This window comes from Phocoena phocoena, chromosome 5 (genome assembly GCF_963924675.1).
Source record: "Phocoena phocoena chromosome 5, mPhoPho1.1, whole genome shotgun sequence".
In the NCBI taxonomy this organism is placed as follows: Eukaryota; Metazoa; Chordata; class Mammalia; order Artiodactyla; family Phocoenidae; genus Phocoena; species Phocoena phocoena.
This window is the reverse complement of record NC_089223.1, coordinates 61,315,955-61,335,167: the sequence shown is the minus strand read 5'-3', so window position 1 is coordinate 61,335,167 and position 19,213 is coordinate 61,315,955.

Sequence of the window (19,213 nt, the reverse complement as noted above, 5' to 3'; positions counted from 1 at the left end):
GGTGAAGTATGTGTCCATGTTAAGAAAGTCCACGAGGCATGGGACTGTTGGTGGCCTCAAGGACCTGAGAGCAAACTCCAGCCTACAGCCAGCTAAAAGGAAATTAATTCTGCCAACAATTTGAATGAGTTTGAAAGCAGATTATTTTCCAGTCCAGCATTCAGGTGGGAGCACAGCCTAACACTTTGCAGCCTTTTGAGATCCTTAGCAGAAGTTTGATCCTTTGCAGCCAAGACTTGACAGATGACATACAGAATCTAGGTGATAATAAATGTGTGTTGTTTTAAGCTACTGTATCTGAGATAAATTTGTTACTAAGCAATAGAAAACTGACAGCAATTTTGGTATGCAAAGCAGGGTGCTTCTGTAACAAATACCTAAAAGTGTGGAGGTGGCTTTGGAACTTGCAAAGGTATGGAGGTTTGAGGGAGTTTGCGGAGCATGGTAGAGAAAGCCTAAATCGCCTTGGAAAGGCTTTTAGTAGAAATCTGGACTATAGTTTGTTACTACTAAGGGCTCAGAAGGAACATGTTATTGGAAACTGAAGGCTGTGGATTCTTGTTTTGTAGTCACAGACTATTTAAGGAAAATGTCTCCTACAGTTATGTGCAAAGCAGAAGTGATAAATGGTGGAGTTGATTATATAGCAAAGGAAATTTCAAGCAAAGTGTTGAAGGTGGTTCCCTTTCTTCCTTGTTGTTTATAGTAAAGTGAGAAATTAGAGAGATAAATTGAGGGGAATTTGTTTATTTAAAAAAGTATCAGAACTATAGGCAATAGAAACCTACTGAGGGATAAATGTGGGAATAATGTGATCAGATTTATATTTTAGAAAGATGGCATTGGGAGTGGCATGATTGAAGAACAAGCAGTGATATTGGTTAAGGATATTGGTTGATTTCTACTTACAGTTCAAAATTAACAATAACTACTTATTCAGAAAGTCTTCCATAAGCAATGAAAGTTCGATGTCTTTTCTCTGAACTTCCACTGGTGTCTAAAAACTCTATAATACTCCTGATATTGTATTGTAATTATTGAATAATTTGTGTATATAATATATTGACTATACATTTCTTTTGAGCAGTTTCTTAATTTCATGTTGCTTCTGTAACAATTTACCACAAATTTAGTGCCTTAAAACAACACAAATTTTTTATCTTACAGTTCTGGAAGTCACGAGTCTGAAATTAATCTTATGGGTTAAAATCAAGGTTTTTGGCAGACTTGCATTCGTTCTGGAGTGTATAGGGAGGATCTATTTTCTTGACTTTTTCAACTTCTAGAGGGCTTCTTCATGTCATGGCTTATGGTCCCTTCCTTCATCTTTGAAGCACATCACTCCAACTTCTGCTTCTGTCATCATGTCATTCTGACTGCATTTCTCCTGCCTCCCTCTTTCCCTTATAAGGTCTTTGTGATTACACCGGGCCCCCCTGAATAATCCAAGATAATCTCCCCATCTCAAGAATCTTATTTTAATCAAATTGGCAAAGTCTCTTTTGCCATGTAAGGTAACTTATTCATAGGTTCTGGGTATTAGGCTGTGGACATCTTTGGTGGAAGGCATTATCCTATCTACCACATGCAGGGTTTACATTTTTCTTCTCTATATCCCCTGCCTAGCATTGTTCCAAAGCCACGGTACCACAAGGCCTAAGTAATCAAAGACTTGTTTATAGAATACATGTATAACCAACAACTAGCCTTCTTTTTTTTTAATTAAAAATTTTTATTTTATTTTATTTTTTTAACATCTTTGCTGGAGTGTAATTGCTTTACAATGGTGTATTAGTTTCTGCTTTATGACAAAGTGAGTCAGATATACATATACATATATCCTCATATCTCCTTCCTCTTACGTCTCCCTCCCACCCTCCCTATCCCACCCCTCTAGGTGGTCACAAAGCACTGGCTGCTTCCCACTAGCTACCTATTTTACATTTGGTAGTATATATAAGTCCATGCCACTATCTCACTTTGTCCCAGCTTACCCTTCCCCCTCCCCGTGTCCTCAAGTCCATTCTCTGCATTTGCATCTTTATTCCTGTCCTGCCCCTACGTTCTTCAGAACTTTTTTTTTTTAGATTCCACATATATGTGTTAGCATACTATATTTGTTTTTCTCTTTCTGACTTACTTCACCCTGTATGACAGACTCTAGGTCCATCCACCTCACTACAAATAACTCAATTTCATTTCTTTTTATGGCTGCATAATATTCCATTGTATATATGTGCCACATCTTTATCCACTTATTTGTCAATGGACACTTAGGTTGCTTCCATGTTCTGGCCATTGTAAATAGAGTTGCAATGAACATTGTGGTACATGACTCTTTCTGAATTATAGTTTTCCCAGGGTATATGCCTAGTAGCAGGATTGCTAGGTTGTATGGTAGTTCTATTTGTAGTTTTTAAGGAAACTCCTTACTGTTCTCCATAGTGACTGTATCAATTTACATTCCCACCAACAGTTCAAAAGGGTTCCCTTTTCTCCACACCCTCTCTAGCATTTATTGTTTGTAGATTTTTTGATCATGGCCATTCTGACCAGTGTGAGGTGATACCTTATTGTAGTTTTGATTTGCATTTCTCTAATGATTAGTGATGTTGAGCATTCTTTCATGTGTTTGTTGGCAATCTGTATATCTTCTTTGGAGAAATGTCTATTTAGGTCTTCTGCCCATTTTTGGATTGGGTTGTTTGTTTTTTTGATATTGAGCTGCATGAGCTGCTTGTAAATGTTTCAAATTAATCCTTTGTCAGTTGCTTCATTTGCAAATATTTTCTCCCATTCTGAGTGTTGTCTTTTGGTCTTGTTTATGGTTTCCTTTGCTGTGCAAAAGCTTTTAAGCTTCATTAGGCCCCATTTGTTTATTTTTGGTTTTATTTCCATTTCTCTAGGAGGTGGGTCAAAAAAGATCTTGCAGTGATTTATGTCATAGAGTGTTCTGCCTATGTTTTCCTCTTAGAATTCTCTAGTGTCTGACCTTACATTTAGGTCTTTAACCCATTTTGAGTTTATTTTTGTGTATGGTGTTAGGGAGTGTTCTAATTTCCTTCTTTTACATGTAGCTGTCCAGTTTTCTCAGCACCACTTATTGAAGAGGCTGTCTTTTCTCCACTGTATATTCTTGCCGCCTCTATCAAAAATAAGGTGACCATATGTGCATGGGTTTATATCTGGGCTTTCTGTCCTGTTCCATTGGTCTATATTTCTGTTTTTGTGCCAGTACAATACTGTCTTGATTAGTGTAGCTTTGTAGTAGAGTCTGAAGTCTGGGAGCCTGATTCCTCCAGGTCTGTTTTTCTTTTCAGGATTGCTTTGACTATTGGGGGTCTTTTGTGTTTCCATACAAATTGTGAAATTTTTTGTTCTAGTTCTGTGAAAAATGCCATTGGTAGTTTGACAGGGATTGCATTGAATCTGTAGATTGCTTTGGGTAGTATAATCATTTTCACAGTGTTGATTCTTCCAATCCAAGAGCATGGTATATCTCTCCATCTGTTTGTACATCTTTAATTTCTTTAATCAGTGCCTTATAATTTTCTGCATACAGGTCTTTTGTCTCCTTAGGTAGGTTTATTCCTAGGTATTTTATTCCTTTTGTTGAAATAGTAAATGGGAGTGTTTCCTTAAATTCTCTTTCAGATTTTTCATCACTAGTGTATAGGAATACAAGAGATTTCTGTGTATCTCAATAATTTTGTATCCTGCTACTTTACGAAATTCATTGATTAGCTCTAGTAGTTTTCTGGTAGCATCTTTAGGATTCTCTATGTATAGTATCCTGTAATTTGCAAACAGTGACAGCTTTACTTCTTCTTTTCCAATTTGGAATCATTTTATTTCTCTTTCTTCTCTGATTGCTGTGGCTAAAACTTACAAAACTGTGTTGAATAATAGTGGTGAGTGTAGGCAACCTTGTCTTGTTCCTGATCTTAGTGTAATTGGTTTCAGTTTTTCACCTTTGAGAATTATGTTGGCTGTGGGTTTGTCATGTATGGTCTTTATCATGTTGAGGTGAGTTCCCTCTATGCCTCCTTCCTGGAGGGTTTTTGTCATAAATGGGTGTTGAATTTTGTTGAAAGCTTTTTCTGCATCTATTGAGATGATTGTATGGTTTTTATCCTTCAGTTTGTTTATACGTTGTAACATATTGATTGTTTTGCATATATTGAAGAATCCTTGCATTCCTAGAATAAACCACTTGATCATGGTGTATGATCCTTTTTATGTGCTGTTGGATTCTGTTTGGTAGAATTTTATTGAGGATTTTTGAATCTATGTTCATCATTGATATTGGCCTGTAGTTTTATTTTTTTGCAACATCTGTGTCTGGTTTTTGGTATCAGGGTGATGGTGGCCTCGTAGAATGAGTTTGGGAGTGTTCCTCCTTCTGCTATATTTTGGAGGAGTTTGAGAAGGATAGGTGTTAGCTCATCTCTAAATTCTAAATAGAATTCACCTGTGAAGCCATCTGGTCCTGGGCTTTGGTTTGTTGGAAGATTTTTAATCACAGTTTTCATTTCATTGCTTGTGATTGGTTTGTTTATATTTTCTATTTCTTCCTGATTCATCTTGGAAGGTTGTGCTTTTTTAAGAATTTGTGCATTTCTTTCAGGTTTTCCATTTTATTGGCATACAGTTGCTTGTAGTAATCTTTCATGATCCTTTGTATTTCTGCAGTGTCAGTTGTTATTTATTTTTCATTTCTAATTCTATTGATTTGAGTCTTCTCCCTTTTTTTCTTGATGAGTCTGACTAATGGTTTATCAATTTAGTTTATCTACACAAGAACCACTTTTTAGTTTTACTGATCTTTGCTATTGTTTCCTTCATTTCTTTTTCATTTATTTCTGATCTGATTTTCATGATTTCTTTCCTTCTACTAACTTTGGGGTTTTTTGTTGTTGTTGTTGTTCTTTGTTCTCTAATTGCTTTAGGTGTATGGTTAGCTTGTTCATTTGAGATGTTTCTTGTTTCTTGAGGTAGGATTGTATTGCTATAAATTTCCCTCTTAGAACCGCTTTTGCTGCATCCCATAGGTTTGGGGTGGTTGTGTTTTCATTCTTATTTGTTTTAGGTATTTTTTGATTTCCTCTTTGATTTCTTTAGTGATCTGTTGGTTATTAAGTAGTGTATTGTTTAGCCTCCATGTGTTTGAAGTTTTTGCAGATATTTTCCTGTAATTGATATCTAGTCTCATAGTGTTTTGGTCAGAAAAAGAATTTGATATGATTTCAATTTTCTTGAATTTACCAAAGCTTGATTTGTGACCCAAGATATGATCTATCCTGGAGAATGTTCCATGAGCACTTGAGAAGAAAGTGTATTCTGTTGTTTTGGGATGGAATGTCCTATAAATATCAATTAAGCCCATCTTGTTTAATGTATCATTTAAAGCTTGTGTTTCCTTATTTATTTTCATTTTTGATGATCCGTCCATTGGTGAAAGTGATGTGTTAAAGTCCCTTAATATGATTTTGTTACTGTCGATTTCCCCTTTTATGGCTGTTAGCATTTGCCTTATATATTGAGGTGCTTCTATGTTGGGTGCATAAATATTTACAATTGTTATATCTTCTTCTTGGGTTGATCCCTTGATCATTATGTAGTGTCCTTCTTTGTCTCTTATAATAGACTTTATTTTAAAGTCTATTTTGTCTGACTTTAGAATTGCTACTCCAGCTTTCTTCTGATTTCCATTTGCATGGAATATCTTTTCCCATCTCCTCACTTTCAGTCTGTATGTGTCCCTGGGTCTGAAATGGGTCTCTTGTAGACAGTGTATATATGTGTCATGTTTTTGTATCCATTCAGCCAGTCTATGTCTTATGGCTGGAACATTTAATCCATTTACATTTAAGATAATTATTGATATCTATGTTCCTATTACCATTTTCTTAATTGTTCTGGGTTTGTTTTTGTGGGTCTTTTCCTTCTCTTGTGTTTCCTGCCTAGAGAAGTTCCTTGAACATTTGTTGTAAAGCTGGTTTGGTGGTGCTGAATTCTGTTAGCTTTTGCTTTTCTGTAAAGGTTTTAATTTCTCCATTGAATCTGAATGAGATCCTTGCTGGGTAAAGTAGTCTTGGTTGTAGGCTTTTCCCTTTCATCACTTTAAATATATCCTGACACTCCCTTCTGGCTTGTAGAGTTTCTCCTGAGAATTCAGCTGTTAACCTTATGGGGATTCCCTTGTATGTTACTTGTTCCTTTTCCCTTGCTGCTTTTAATTTTTTTTCTTTGTAGTTAATTTTTGATAGTTTGATTAACATGTGCCTTGGTGTGTTTCTTCTTGGATTTATCCTGTATGGGACTCTCTGCACTTTCTGGACTTGATTAACTATTTTCTTTCCCATATTAAGGAAATTTTCAACTAAAATCTCTTCAAATATTTTCTCAGTCCCTTTCTTTTTCTCTTCTTCTACTGGGACCCCTATATTTCGAATGTTGGCGTGTTTAATATCCCAGAGGTCTCTGAAACTGTTCTCAATTCTTTTCATTCTTTTTCTTTATTCTTCTCTGCCATAGTTATTTCCACTCTTTTATCTTCCAGGTCACTTATCCGTTCTTCTGCCTCAGTTATTCTGCCACTGATTCCTTCTAGAGAATTCTTAATTTCATTTATTGTGTTGTTCATCATTGTTTGCTGCTCTTTAGTTCTTCTAGGTCCTTGTTAAACGTTTCTTGGTTTTTTTTTTCCATTCTACTTCCACAGTTTTGAATTATTATCATTACTCTGAATTATTTTTCAGGTAGACTGCCGATTTCCTCTTCATTTGTTTGGGCTGGTGGGTTTTTACCTTGCTCCTTTATCTGCTGTGTGTTTCTCTATCCTCTCATTTTGCTTAACTTACTGTGTTTGGGGTCTCCTTTTCACAAGCTGTAGGTTCGTAATTCCCATTGTTTTTGGTGTCTGCCCCTAATGGGTAAGGTTTGTTCAGTGGGTTGTGTAGGCTTCCTGGTGGAGGGGACTAGTGCCTGTGTTCTGGTGGATGAGGCTGGATCTTTTCTTTCTGTTGGGCAGGACCACATCCTGTGGTGTGTTTTGGTGTGTCTGTGACCTTATTGTGATTTTAGGCAGCCTCTCTGCTAATGGGTGGGGTTGTGTTCCTGTCTTGCTAGTTGTTTGGCATGAGGTGTCCAGCACTGTAACTTGCTGGTCGTTGAGTGGAGCTGGCTCTTAATGTTGAGATTGAGCTTTCTGGGAGAGCTTTTGCCATTTGATATTACATGGAGCCGGGACGTCTCTGGTGTAGCAATGTCCTGAACTCTGCTGTCCCACCTCAGAAGCATAGGCCTGACAGCCAGCAGGAGCACCAAGACCCTGTCAGCCACTCGGCTCAGAAGAAAAGCAAGAAAGAAGGAAATAAATAAATTAAATAAAGTTGTTAAAATAAAGAGTAAAAAATAATTAATAAAAATAAAAAAAAATTAAAAAGTAATAAAAAAAGAAAAAGGAAAAAAAGAAGAGATCAATCAAACCAAAAAATGAATCCACCAATGATAACAAGTGCTAAAAAGTATAGAAACAAAAACAAAAAGAAAAACAGAAAATAGACAGGCAGAACCCTAGGAGAAATGGTAAAAGCAAAGCTACACAGACAAAATCACACAAAGAAGTATACACAAACAGACTCACAAAAAAAGAAAAAGGAAAAAAAATATATATATCTATATATTTAAAAAAAAAAGGAGGAAGAGAGCAACCAAATCAATAAACAAATCTACCAATAAACTCTAAATACTAAATTAAGATACACATACAACCAGAAATAAATTAGATGCAGAAAGCTAACCCCACATCTACAGTTGCTCCCAAAGTCCACCGTCTCAATTTTGGGATGATTCATTGTTTATTCAGGAATTCCAGATATGCAGGGTACATCAAGTTGATTTTGAAGATTTAATCTGCTGCTCCTGAGGCTGCTGGGAGAAATTTCCCTTTCTATTCTTTGTTCACACAGTTCCTGCAATTCAGCTTCGGATTTGTCCCCACCTATGTGTGTAGGTCGCCTGAGGGCATCTGTTCTTTGCTCAGACTGGATGGGGTTAAAGTAGCAGCTGATTAGGAGCCTCTGGCTCACTCAGGCCGGGGTGGGGTTGGGTGGGGGTTGGGGGGGTTGGGGGGGTTGGGGGGGGAAGGGTACGGAAGTAATGTGGGATGAACCTGCAGTGCCAGAGGCCTGCGTGACGTTGCAACAGGCTGAGGCTCACTGTGTGTTCTCTTGGGGAAGTTGTCCCTGGATCAAGGGACCCTGGCAGTGGTGGGCTGCACAGGTCCCTGGGAGGGGAGGTGTGGATAGTCACCTGTGCTTGCACACAGGCTTCTTAGTGGCTGCAGCCGCAGCTTTAGCGTTTCATGCCCATTTCTGTGGTACTGATAGCCACAGCTCGCGCCCCTCTCTGGAGCTTGTTTAGGCAGTGCTCTGAATCCCCTCTCCTCGTGCACCCTGAAACAATGGTCTCTTGCCTCTCCGGCAGTTCCAGAGTTTTTCCCAGACTCCCTCTCGGCTATCTGTGGTGCACTAGCCCCCTTCAGGCTGTGTTCATGCAGCCAACCCCAGTCTTCTCCCTGGGATCCGACCTCCGAAGCCTGAGCCTCAGCTCTCAGCCCCGACCCGTCCCGGCGGGTGAGCAGACCAGCCTCTCGGGCTGGTGAGTGCTGGTCAGCACCGATCCTCTGTGTGGGAATCTCTCAGCTTTGCCCTCTGCACCCCTGTTGCTGTGCTCTCCTCCATAGCTCCAAAGCTTCCCCCCGCCTCCCCCGTCTCTGCCAGTGAAGGAGCTTCCTAGTGTGTGGAAACTTTTCCTCCTTCACAGCTCCCTCCCACAGGTTCAGGTCCGGTCCCTATTCTTTTGTCTCTGTTTTTTCTTTTTTCTTTTCCCCTACCCAGGTACGTGGGTAGTTTCTTGCCTTTTGGGAAGTCTGAGGTCTTCTGTCAGCATTCAGTAGGTGTTCTGTAGGAGTTGTTCCACATGTAGATGTATTTCTGATGTATTTGTGCAGAGCAAGGTCATCTCCATGTCTTACTCCTCCACCATCTTGAAGGTCTTCCCCTAGGCTTCTTTTTTAAACAGGTCACTTTATCAAGTGTTTCTTGCCAGGACATATGCTTTCTGACAATCCTAGCTCTTCAGGTGGGCTCAGCTAGTGTCACTGTTCAACAATATAGTGATCTCTGAGAAAACTGTTGCCCTTAATATAATGACAGTACCATCCTGTTTGTCCATTTGACTGAGTGATCCTGCAAAAGTCATAGCCCCATATCGTCATTTTCTGCATCATCATTTTATAAGTGTGTATGATTGTAGTATATTTAATAAAGATCTGATGAAAGTGTCTTAGGGAGGAGTCTGATACTTTTTCATGTCTCCAGAGTTAAGTCTTCTTCAGATCTACATGTTATCATTCTCATGCCTCTAGACAGTTTCCACTCTTTACCACAAAAAAATGCTTTTTTCTTAAGATTGATTCGCTTCTATTTTCTCACATCTTACTTTATCATCATAAAATTACTTTTCTATATTTCGTTCTGCCTCATGTATTCCCCATTCCTGATCCAGTTAACCTAAGTTATTCCATGGAGGGCTTTTGAATTCTTTATATAAATCACAAACCTCCATAGTTCCCACTGAATCTTCAAAATAGATTTAATTATATACACTTGTTGTGATTTGATCAATTTGATCACAGCAGAGATCTTTTCAGGGGTTTCTCATGTCCTTTTGAGACTCATCAGTAGGTATGGTGGAATTGACATTTGCAAAGAGACCATTTTAAGCTTCTATTTCCTCGTTGATTAAACACGCTCAGGAACCAGTATTCATAGCCTTCCAAGGTCATGCCAACTACAATGATATGTTTTAAATAAACTAGTGCCTCAAGGTAATTCTTATCACCTTCCATTTCATCTATCAATAGCTGGAAATAAGTGTGTTGCTTTTAGATGCCTTGCAGTATTCTCTCTGATAAATCCTTACAAGGCAAATCAAAGCTGTCTTTATGTCATCTTTAATCACAGGTATTGAGTACCACTGATTATGAAATCTAAATGTATAATCACATGCTTGACATTAGGCAATTTTGGACACAAGATATGGCATTTAATTTTAGAAAATATGTCCAACCTGTTTTTTTAAAATAAAAATCTTGCAATTGAGATTGAATTGATAGTGCCTGAAAGGGATAGGTGTATGGACTAAATGGTAAGTAGTTATTTAATGCAATACGTTAGTTTATAAAATGCAGGAAGAGGGAGGCCTCCAGATTGTTTTCTTAAATGTCATTAATGCTATGATAGCATTCAATAATATTTTGCCTCTCTGGCAATAATGAAAATAATAGATAACATTTGTTGATTGTTGAGGTGATATATTGTCTTACACATTTTATACAGTGAATAATCAACTTAGTTATTTAGCTACTATTTTCTTCCCATTTTCCAATAAGAAGACGAGAAGAAAGTTTAGAGAAATTCGGTAATTTCTCCCCAATTTTGCAAGGCTGTGAGTGATGGAGCTGGAATTTGTTCGTAACTCATATGACTCCAGACTTTTACCTGGACAATCATAGAGAAGGAAGCATTTTTACTGCTACCTTGGATTAACGCCTCAAACTCCTCTCCCCTCCTTTTTTGAGTTACTGGTAAATTCCAGAAATATGAAACAGAAAAGAATGAGACATAAGAAGTTATTTATTTCCTTTCCTTATTTGACTTATTTGCTCATGTTCTGTTTGTATTTTAATGGAACAACCTTGAGCTCTGTTATATGCTGAGTGCAATGTCAATTAGAAAGTTAGAGGAGGGAGAATGGGTAATTGAAGGAAAAGAAAGGTTAGAAGGAGAAGATAAGAAATGGAATAGTGGGATCTAGGATGCACGATGATGGAGTAGCCACTGGCACTATCTATTCCTTAGAGACAGGAGATGAGAAGGTAAACATGGGCATGAGGCATGTAGGTCTGCAGGGCAGAAATAAGGCAGTTTGTGCATATTAGCTTCAGCTCCTTTTGGGTAGAGAGTCATTATCAGCAATGAACAAGGAGGATTATGAGAGTTATGAGACTTGAATAAAAAGCTAACCTACTTGAATATTTCATGTGTCAACTAAAAAGACTTAGAGAAACAAACAGGCAGTATTAAGTTTGTGATTTATAATGATGGCATTGAAATCATAATGGAGTAATCATAGTTCAGACATGCAAAATGGAGTTTGGAGGCCATTGAGGATCTGGTCTTAGACGTATCTCTGCACCACTGAAAACTTGAACTTTCTGTGAACTGTATCAAACCCAAGGACACCAGCCATTTTTAAAACAGCATCTGCTAGCTGCAACCTTGTGGTCTCAAGGTTGTCCCCCCTTGTAACTATGCAGCCATTTCAGACCCCAACCAGTCCTTGCTTAACAAACACCCTTACTTCTTGCCAGCTTCAATTATAATTCTTTTTATATAATTGAAGTATAATTGATGTAAAATATTATATAAGTTACAGGTACACAGTATAGTGATTCACAATTTTTAAATGTTGTACTCCATTTATAGTTATTATAAAATATTGGCTATATTCCCTGTGTTGTACAATATATCCTTTTAGCTTATTTTATACCCAATCCCCTACCCTTATTTTTAACCCAATTATAATTCTTGATAAACAACTCATATAACTAACTTCAGCCTTGTAATTTTTGCCTTTATAAGCGTCCTCCATTTTGTAGTCCAGTGGAACGCAATTCAAGTGCTTCTTGAATCTGTATTGCTTGGGCTGCAGTCTTAATAAACCTCAGACACCTCTTTATTTCAGTCAGGTCTCCATTTATGAAATTTTGGTTAACAATAAATATGCACGATTGTGCTTGCTGTTCTGTATGTGTGCATCTGTGTGTGTGTGTGTGTGTGTGTGTGTGTGTTTGTGCATGAGTCTGTGTTTATGTAAATCTGGTTGTAGAGGCAAAGAAAACATTTAATCTGCATTCATTAAGGTTTAGAATGGAAGCTGGAAGAATAAATCAAAGAATGATGAATAAAATGGTAGATGAAAAATAAAAATGTGGACCTTGCCTTCTCATCCTATGATATGAGTAGGTGAAAAAAAAAGTAGATGTAAGAAAAGTGGCATCTTGATGGAAAAATCCATCCAGTTTTTAGTTCAGGCAAAGAAGCAGAAGACAATTTGACGAATTATATTAGAAAGTGACTGGGTCCAAGGAGAAAATATGGAAAGTAATAGGAGAAAGCCATTAATGGCCAAATAGCCTGCTGACTTGGCAGAAATGAGGCAAAAATTATATTAGTTTTATGTTGTGAGAAATACGAGGTAAAATTTTGCACCATTTTATCAATTAGGGTCACAATAAGAAACGGGTGGCACATGCAAAGGATTAGTTACAGAGAGGGTAATAAAGGAGCTATTTATAGAGATGTGGGCAAGGTAAAGGAATCCAACAAGAGATGGTAAAGCACCTAGGAAGTAGCAACACAGAGTCAATATTGCCCTCCTGAAGGGTAAGGAAAGATAGTGGTGCTATTAAATCTGGCAAGAGCTCTAACTCTGGGATGGGCACCAAGAAGGTGCTATTGTCTTAGGTAGAGGAGTTCAGCCACTGTCAAAGTGCAACCTGCCAAGGAGCAATGAGCGTGGGGGCAATAGACACACTGACCCTCCCCTGCTTCTTCCTGCTTCTTCCCATTGGTGCCAAAGATTGACAGAATCAAACCAGGAGCAAGAGGGAGTAGAGAATGGACCTGGAGATACACAACCATTTATCATGATGTTGACCACCAACGGAGGAGCAGGAATATGTATATGCACTTTTATGTATATTGTGTACTTGTAGGTTTGAGACCTGTTTGGTTTGTGATGCCCATGCTTCACGCAAGTGGCCATATCAAGCTGGCAGCTAAAGTTATGGGTGTAGAGTTGAGCTGTCCAATACAGTAATGTAGCTACTGGGCATTTGAAACGTGGTTAGTCCAAAGTGAATTGTGCTGTGAGAGTAAATACACACCAGATTTTGAACAGCTAGTATGAAAAATTATATAAAATGCCTTATTAATATTTTATATTTATTTTGTTGTATCGATTGGTCTAAGTATAAATATATTTTAAAATTAATTTTATGTTTATCTTTACATTTCTTAAGGTGGCTACTAGAAAATTTAAAATATATGTCTGCCTTTTATTTGTAGTTCACATTATGTTTCTATTGGACAATACCAGTCTAGAGCTACTAAGAAAAGTGGTCTTCACAGGGAATATAAAGTAAGATGGGTCTGGGGATTCTAGGCTTCTCTTGGTAGAAGCAGAGACAATTTTATTCCAGTAACACAAGCTTTTAAGTTCATAATCTTATACAAGCTTTACACATCTTTGTGCCCAGAAAGATATATGGATCAAAGTTATGACTCACAAGCAGATGGTGGTATATTTATATTGATGCTTTACAATTTCTATAGGGAATTTTGTTTAAAGTTTTATTTAGATGTTCTCAGCTTTTATTCTAGGTCTTGAACAATTTTACCTCAAAATTTTAATTCATTATTAGCTACACTGGAAAACTTGTAATACTTTCAAGGCTTATTCTTATATTCTTTTTTTTTTTTAGTACTTATCTATCATTTTGAAAAAAAATTAAATATAACAGAGCTTAGGTAGGGATTGGTTTTAATTTATTTCAGATCTATGGCAACGATTTCAAAAGGTTCTTAATAAAGAAGACTTGAATATTTTTTAAATTTTGAGAAAAAAGAATTTCAATATGCTTCTTACTTTTCTCTCTGCTATATTATTCCTTAATTTTCTATTACATGAGTTTCTGGAAACCATATGCAAGGTATGCCAAGTACTACAAAACTGAACAGGACTCTTGGGGTTTCCTGCATGCCATTTGGTCCCATTATAATGAAATCTAAATCCCAGATCTCAATACTTTGTGGCTATTAACATTCTATTGAACTTTATAAAAGAACTAAGCTATATAAACCCTTGTACCTAACTGAAGTTGTATTGAAATAATGATATTATGCTTTCTAAGAAAAGGATACCTGCTTCCTATTCCATGCAAAGTATTGCAATATCCAGCATTTGATGCTGCAAGAAGGATTTGTAGAGGCTGCTCTCAGAATTTGCAGCCCCCAAAGTACCAGCCTAGTTTTAATGATGCAGCATGCAGCACCGTACTTTGTGTATGATGGTTGCCAATATTTATATCACTTAATTTGACTAGGAAACATGTACTTCAGAGACAGATCTTTAGGTTCGGAGGAACATACTGCTGGGTTTTTCTGTAAGTCAGCCTTAGCATAAGCCAATGACAGATAGGCAACCTATTTGAAGTGGAAAAATAAAAATGGTTTTTATAAGGTAAACCCTGGGGTGGAGAAACCTTGGAGAGATTACAACAGACTGGGAAAATCTAGACCAACCTTATTAATACAAAGAAGCCAATATACTATGGACAAAAATTGCTGATTTCAAGAACTAATACATAGTAAATCTCAGATTATCTTTTCCTTTTGTAGTATATTCAATTAAAGATTTCTGAGTTGTAGGCCATCAATGATGTGGGAATTTAATAGGAAATAATAATTAGAATATTGAGTTGGCCAAAAAGTGCCTTCGGTTTTTAAGTAAAAATAAAGACACATTTTTCATTTTCACCAAGAACTTTATTGAACATATTCACCCTTTTGTTCCACTACCTTCTGCCATTTTTCAGGCAACTTCATAATTCCATCTTCCCAAAACTTTTTTGTCTTTTTGAGCAAAGAACTGTTCCAGGTGCCTTTTACAGTCTTCCAGGGAATTGAAATTTTTCCCATTAAGAGAATTTTGTAAAGACCAAAATAAATGGAAATCTGAAGTTGCCATGTCTGGGGAGTATGGTGGTTGAATCAGAACTTCCCAGCCAAGCTGTAACACTTTTTGCTTGGTCGTCAAAGAAACATGCGGTCTTGCATTATCCTGATGGAAGATTAATGCGTTTTCTGTTGACTAATTCTGGATGCTTCTTGTTTAGTGCTGCTTTCAGTTGGTCTAATTGGGAGCAGTACCTGTTGGAATTATTCACTTGGTTTTCCAGAAGGAGCTCATAATAGAGGACTCCCTTGCAATCCCACCATATACACAACATCACATTCTTTGGATGAAGACCAGCCTTTGGTGTGGTTGGTGGTGGTTCATTTCGCTTGCCCCATGATCTCTTCCATTCAACATTATTGTACAGTATCCACTTTTCATCGCCTGTCACAATTTGTTTTAAAAACAGAGCTTTTCATTACGTTTCGGTAGAGAATCTCATGCAGAAACAGGGTCAAGAAGGTTTTTTTTCACTTAACTTATGTGGAACCCAGACATCAAAGCGATTCACATAACCAAGTTTGTGCAAATGATTTTCAATGCTTGATTTGGATATTTTGAGTATGTTGACTGTCTCCTGCGTGGTATAATGTTGATTGTTCTCAGTTAATGTCTCGATTTAATTGCTATCAACTTCAACTGGTCTACCTGACCATGAGCACCATCCAACAAGAAATCTCCAGCACAAAACTTCGCAAACCACTTTTGACACATTCGATCAGTCACAACACCTTCTTCATACACTGTACAAATCTTTTTTTGCGTTTCGGTTGCTTTTTTACCTTTCTTGAAATAATAAAGCATAATATGCTGGAGATGTTGCTTTTCTTCTTCCATCTTCAGTATTAAAATGGCTACACAAAAATTCACCAATTTTGATGTCTTTTTTTTAAATGCACATTGATATTACAGCTTTCACATACAATCTAACAAAATCATTTCAAATGAAGTTAAAGACAACTAAGTGCTACTAGAGCCATCTTACAGAAAAAAAACGGATGAAGATTTTGGCCAACCCAATAATTGCTTAAAATAAAATGTTTTTAGAAGCTTACTGTAAGTCAGGCTATTCTTCTAAGTGGTTTACCTACATGTATTAATTTAATCATTAAAATAACTATTAGGTGAACTTTATTTATTTTTATGTTCCAGGAAATCATCTTATTTATTTATTTAATCTTTAAAATGTATTCTAATCTGGTCATTTTATTTTATTTTTAAAATTTTAATTTTTATACAGCAGGTTCTTATTAGTTGTCTATCTTATACATATTAGTGTATATATGTCAATCCCCATCTCTCAATTCATCCCGACACTCCCCCACTATCCTTTCTTTGTGTCCATACATTTGTTCTCTACATCTGTGTTTCTATTTCTGCCTTGCAAACCGGTTCATCTGTACCATTTTTCTAGATTCCACATATATGTGTTAATATATATTTGTTTTTCTCTTTCTGACTTACTTCACTCTGTATGACAGTCTCTAGGTCCATTCACGTCTCTACAAATGACCCAATTTCATTCCTTTTTATGGTTGAGTAATATTCCATTGTATATATGTACCACATCTTCTTTATCCATTTGTCTGTCGATGGGCATTTAAGTTGCTTTCATGACCTGGCTATTGTAAATAGTGCTGCAGTGAACATTGGGGTGCATGTGTCTTTTGAATAGGTAAATTTTAACATAATTATTTTTATAGATGAGAAACTAGGGCATCAAGAGTTTAAGTACTGGGTTGGCCAAAAAGTTTGTTCAGTTTTAAGTAAAAATAAATGACACATTTTTCATTTTCATGAAGAACTTTATTGAACAACATATTTACTAACTGAACAAACTTTTTGACCAACCCAATAATTGCCCAAAGTAGATCCAGAGGTGATGGTAAGCTAGACTTCAGGTTCATACTTGTGTGGGGAGATTAACAAATAAGGTAAAACAAGGCCTAAAATAGGTGATCCTATTTATCTCTGGAATGTATAGGCTGTATGGCTACAACTCGTGAGTCTGCTTGAAATAGGAAATGAAAGATCACATTTACAATAGCTATAACCCTGTGCCAGGAATGAACTTTGCTTTAGAGAGCACTGTATGTCTAATGTTTTCTTTAAAAAGTCAAACTTCTGGAACTGAGGTGGGGATGCAGCCATTTTGCTCCAGGAACTCTGGTCTGAAGTGCTGCGTGTAAGACCTCTACACACGGTACCCTACAGGCAAGTGAGGTACTCACCACTGGCTGAATCCAAATGGAAGCCAGAAAGGAAGGGAACTCTTGATGCATCCGTACAAGTTGGTCCCCAAGGCAGAGAGCAGGGGAGAAGAGTGGAAAGTGGATCTGGGCAAGCAGAAGTGTGGATGAAAGGCTCTTGGTGCTCCAGCCAGGAGTCAGGGCTCTGCCTCTGAGGTAGGAGAGCCAACTTCAGGACACTGGTCAACAAGAGACCTCCCAGCTCCACATAATATTAAACGGTGGAAATATCCCAGAGACCTCCATCTTAACACCAGCACCCAGCTTCACTCAACGACCAGCAAGCCACAGTGCTGGACAACCTATGCCAAACAACTAGCAAAACAGGAACACAACCCCACCCATTAGCAGAGAGGCTGCCTAAAATCATAATAAGGCCACAGACACCCCAAAACACACCACCAGACGTGAACCTGCCCACTAGAGAGACAAGATCCAGCCTCATCCAGCACAACACAGGCACTAGTCCCCTCCACCAGGAAGCCTACACAACCCACTGAAACAACCTTAGCCACTGGAGACAGACATCAAAAACAACGGGAACTACGAACCTGCAGCCTGCAAAAAGGAGACCCCAAACACAGTAAGCAAAATGAGAAGACAGAAAAACACACAGCAGATGAAGGAGCAAGATAAAAACCCACCAGACCTAACAAATGAAGAGGAAATAGGCAATCTACCTGAAAAAGAATTCAGAATAATGATAGTAAGGATGATCCAAAATCTTGGAAGTAGAATGGACAAAATGCAAGAAACAGTTAACAAGGACCTACAAGAACTAAAGATGAAACAAGCAACGATGAACAATGCAATAAATGAAATTAAAATCACTCTAGATAGGATCAATAGCAGAATAACTGAGGCAGAAGAACGGATAAGTGACCTGGAAGATAAAGTAGTGGAAATAACTACTGCAGAGCAGAATAAAGAAAAAAGAATGAAAAGAACTGAGGACAGTCTCAGAGACCTCTGGGACAACATGAAACGCACCAACATTCGAATTATAGGGGTTCCAGAAGAAGAAGAAAGAAAGAAAGGGACTGAGAAAATATTTGAAGAGATTATAGTTGAAAACTTCCCTAATATGGGAAAGGAAATAGTTAATCAAGTCCAGGAAGCACAGAGGGTCCCATACAGGATAAATACAAGGAGAAACACGCCAAGACACATATTAATCAAACTGTCAAAAATTAAATACAAAGAAAGCATATTAAAAGCAGCAAGGGAAAAACAACAAATAACACACAAGGGAATCCCCATAAGGTTAACAGCTGATCTCTCAGCAGAAACCCTACAAGCCAGAAGGGAGTGGCAGGACATACTGAAAGTGATGAAGGAGAATAGCCTGAAACCAAGACTACTCTACCCAGCAAGGATCTCATTCACATTTGATGGAGAAAATAAAACCTTTACAGACAAGCAAAAGCTGAGAGAGTTCAGCACCACCAAACCAGCTTTACAACAAATGCTAAAGGAACTTCTCTAGACACGAAACACAAGAGAAGGAAATGACCTATAGTAGCGAACCCAAAACAATATATAAAATGGAAATAGGAACATACATATCGATAATTACCTTAAATGTAAATGGACTAAATGCTCCCACCAAAAGACACAGATTGGCTGAATGGATACAAAAACAAGACCCTTATATATGCTGTCTACAAGAGACCCACTTCAGAACTAGAGACACATACAGACTGAAAGTAAGGGGATGGAAAAAGATATTCCATGCAAATGGAAACCAAAAGAAAGCTGGAGTAGCAATTCTCATATCAGACAAAATAGACTTTAAAATAAGGACTATTAAAAGGGACAAAGAAGGACACTACATAATGATCAAGGGATCGATCCAAGAAGAAGATATAACAATTGTAAATATTTATGCACCCAACATAGGAGCACCTCAATACATAAGGCAAATACTAACAACCATAAAAGGGGAGATCAACAGTAACACATTCATAGTAGGGGACTTTAACACCCCACTTTCACCCATGGACAGATCATCCAAAATGAAAATAAATAAGGAAACACAAGCTTTAAATGATACATTAAACAAGATGGACTTAATTGATATTTATAGGACACTCCAT